This window comes from Gavialis gangeticus, unplaced genomic scaffold, assembly GCF_001723915.1.
Source record: "Gavialis gangeticus isolate Ggan-Ray unplaced genomic scaffold, GavGan_comp1, whole genome shotgun sequence".
NCBI lineage: Eukaryota > Metazoa > Chordata > Crocodylia > Gavialidae > Gavialis > Gavialis gangeticus.
In genome coordinates, this window is record NW_017728996.1 from 25438436 (window position 1) to 25442681 (window position 4246).

General features: G+C 41.6%; 1 protein-coding gene across 4 annotated transcripts in view; it reads right to left on the reverse strand.

Moving 5' to 3' along the window:
* Window positions 1–4246, reverse strand: part of SLC12A1 (solute carrier family 12 member 1) — an 80845-nt gene that overhangs the window by 53872 nt on the left and 22727 nt on the right. The window lies entirely within an intron of this gene.

Consider the following 4246-nt stretch of genomic DNA (forward strand, 5'->3'; position numbering starts at 1 on the left):
TGTGTGTGTGTGTGTGTGTGTGTGTGTATGTGTGTGTTACTAATGTAACTCATGTAACTAACAGGTAGAATCAGTCTCTTTTTCTCTGACTCTTCTGTTAGACCTGGTCTGCTCTGTAAAAATTAATTAATTACAGTCTTTGTGCAGAGAGTGAGAGAATAATAGCTTGGTGATTAGGTGTTTCCCTTCTCCTCATTCTCTTTCTTTTACAAAATTAATTCATTAAGTTGTGGTTTTGTTCTAATATAACAAAAACAATTTTTTTGCACTACAAAGGTTTTGTTTTCTAGACAGACCTAATTTTAACAAAGAGGTCCAGAAAGTGGAATTGTTGAGCACCATTTGTTTAATTAAATTCAGTATATTCAGGACCATATCCAGGACATTGAAAAGGGGGTTGCAGTGGCAGTGGAGAGCTCATTGTGTATGTGATTGGTAGCCAAAATGAAAATTCTCAACATCAAAGGGGGTGCGACTGCACAACCACACCACATTTTGGATCTGCCCCTGGACATATTGCATAATTCCAGATAATTAGCAAATGCCCAAGGGCTTCTCTCTGTTAGGTGAACCTCGGAAGACTCTTTTTCAGATAAGTGCCTGGAAATTTGTCCTCTACATCTTATTCATATAGTTTAGCTCAGGGGTCAGCAGCATTTTTGACAAGAGTGCCAAAAACACCCTAACCCATACCTCAGCTTGGTATACCACAGGCAGACCATGGGGAAGCTGTAAGGGGCCCAGTCTTTGTTGCTGGTGGCAGCTGTATGTGTGCCTCTGGGAGGATGGTGAGGGAAGGACCAGGGTTGCGCTGCCTTGGCCCTTTCCCTGCCCTGTGCCCCAAGACACAGGTACAGTCACTACTAGCATGGAGCAGGTGCTGGGGCTCCAGAGCCCGGTGCAGCTATCTGCAGCCTGCCCACCACCTGCTGCAGCTGCCCTGAGCCTCGGCCAAGAAAAATGGCCTCACGTAGCATGCTGTGGATCATGTGCTGGGGGTTGCCGACCCCTGGTCTGGCTTCTCTTAACTCTGGAAAATAACATGAGAAATAGGGCTTCTTCTGAGGCTCAGTTCTAAAATGCTTTCCTGCTTCCAGTCAGGCAAAGAAATACCGTAACAGCTTTTCTCCTATTTTGTTGCTTCCTTTACCATTCTTAGCTATGCACAGAATAAGAAAATATTTAAAAAAAAAAAATTCAAACAGTGTATGTTATCACAAAAGCTTGAGGTCAAATATCAAAATAATTTCTTAATCTTAACTGAGCTTGTTCGTGATTTCCTGGTTTAATGTTTCCTGCCTTATTAACTCTCTTGCTCTCATAAGATAAGTAGATCTTCACTGTGGAATGGAGGGCTATACCTTGCCTGTAGCAGTAAATATTGAACATAGCTTGTCCATATTGAAACTTGGAGCTGGTAACCGGCAAACCATTCGAAGTACTACAAACATATTGATTTACCTACCCTATTCTATCTTCTCCCTTCATTTCAGAGACCTGACTTAGTTTCTTTTAGGATTATTATGTATAGCCAATACACTAATAAAATTATTTTTTAACTAAAATTACAGAAGTGTTATTGCCGCTTCATAAGACAGAATAGCATAGTACCAGAGATATAAATGGTATTTAAAATGTAACCGTGTAAGTTATTTAAAATGACTGAAGCCACAGAAAACACATTTATACTGTCTGACTTGGGAGACTGATTTTAACCATTTTGTTTGGTATAAGCTTTTGTATGCAAAGTCCATTCTTTGGTCATATCCTATGCTAGTTTAAATGCAAAAATCCTACTGAATTTTTAGGGAGTTTTGCATCCTGGTCAGTGACAGGATCCAACTTTTTAAATCTACTGTTAACACCATTAAATTGAATGATTAAGACACTCAAGCTCAGAGTAGAATACTTTTTTTTTTACCTTTCTTATTACATTTGCCACTTTCCATACGTTATCTCAATGAATTTATTAGATAAGGTCAAGTATTCTGTTCATTTAACCAAGGATGTCTGTACAAAATTTGCTGTTAATCCATTAAGGATGGGAAAAGTCAAGAACAGTGCATGGAATAAATAGTCAGCAACTACAGTGCTAACAATATTATTAATTTTATTATTAATTGTAACATTTTGGGCCACATTCTCAAATAGCTTAATGTGATCTGTCCATTCTTCTGTGCCAAGCAACCCAATTTAAATGCAGAGACAGTTTTGGGGAGTCTCAGAATGACCAGCTGATAAGGGAACGTGGCCCTGACATTGGCAGATAATCTGTTATCTCCTGTTTCGTTGCTGCTGCTGATTTCTTGCTATCAGAGACCCTTATCTCAAAATAAATTTTCCTCTTTATTAGTTTGTACCCAAAATGGTCTAGCAAGACATGAAAATAATTGGGTTTGCTCTCTTGCCTTTCTAATGACTGGGATATAAATGTTGCCCAGATGGTGCCTTAAGTGACTCATTTAAACTTTCATGTTAATGGCAGTACCCAGTGAAATCCCCAAGCCTCGGTGATGATGAGCTTCGATCACTACATTTTGTAAGCAGCTTGACTTGGGGCTGAGTGTTCATGGCTTACCGAGCATTTCAAAAGTTCCTTGAGTGATTATTGAAACAGAAGTTTTGTTTCTTTTGAAAAGCAAAACTAACCTGCTTACATATGACATGTAATTGAAAACAACAACCAAGTAATAAACAGCAAGAAAGGAGGCTTTATTAGTGAATTACAATTGTAATATTAAATGTGAAATAAAGAACATTGTAACCAGTGTTTGTGCAAAGTAATGTTTATATCTAATTAAAGTTTAGATTGAAATAGACATATACGTGTTGAGTAAGTTGCGTTAAAATGAATTACTTTTGCCTATGGCTAGTCTCACACCTCAAAACAAATACTTCTTGATGATCTCAATAAGTAACTAAACTGCCCTTAAAAACTAATTTTGCATGAAGCCCCAGAGCAAAGTCTAGGCAATGTTAAGATGCAGAGTTTTCATGGCAAGGCATATACTTATGTGTGCCCTGGGCTGTAAACTCTTATTTTGCATGCATCATAAAATCAGCAAGCACCCCTTTGTCAGGCGCAGTGCTGGAGCTGAACATGGAACATTGTCAGAAGTATGCAGAGTCCTTCCACTTTATTTCAGGAACTTTACCTTTTTTTCATCTATATGTTTTGATAAATTGCTGGGGAGCTGGGGATTTTTAAAACTCAGTTGTGTAAATGTGAAATCTGGGCCTAATCTCACAATTCTCGCTCAAGAAAATTGTCTCTGTAACTCGTGGGAGCTTTGCCTGAGATGAGATTACATCCATACAAAGCTGGAGGGTGACTGACCTGATGTTTTATTTTGCTTTATATTAGGGAAATCAGCTTAATTCAGATGCAATCCAAATTTGAGTTCTGTACCACCACAATTAAAAAAACTCGTTTCAAGTTCTTGTTTCTAAACCCAGGTAATAAAAGTGAGATCATTGGAATAGTAACAGAAAGTATTTGTTCTTGACTCTTTGATCCTGTGGATTGTTGTTATTTGCATTGCAGTAGCATCTAAAAGGGTTTGGTCAGGGCCCAGTTATTTTGGGTACTGTTTAAACAGTAAAAAGAGATCATGTTGTGAGGAACTTGGTTACTAATACAGGCAGTCCTCGACTTAAGACTGTTTGAGTTATGACAAATGGCATTTTTGAGCTTTGTAAATTATGACACTGTTTTGAGGTTCTGATGGGGTTTCAACTTTATGATGCTGGACACAGCTGCTTCCAGCTGGAAATTTGATGTGGTGGGGCCTGGAGGTCCGATTAATGCCCCTGCAGCAAGTGAGGGAGGGATTGGGGTTGGGGCTGGGACAGGGGCTGCCCAGTGGGCGGGGGACCACAGGGGAAGGGTGGGGCAGCTCCCACCATTGCACACCGCCAGTCTGGAAGGGCATGGGGGAGCATGTGCCCCTAGATCTGCGGAACCGGGGCTATGCCTGGCTGCACTCCGGGCTGGCGGTGGAAGGCGCTGGGAGCGGGGGCTATGCCCTCCTGCCATTTGCCCAGTTGAAGCAGGATGGGGCTGCTGCACTGCCTCTGGACAAGCGGCATGCAGTGGCCAGAGCCGCCCTGGCCTGCCTGCGCCTCCCAGCCCTGCTGCACCTCAGCTGGGTCAGTGGCAGCAGGGCATAGGGGGGGCATATGCCCCTGGATCTGCATGGGGCAGGCGGGGCTGGGGCTGCACCAGGTTTCACTCCAGGCAGGCAGC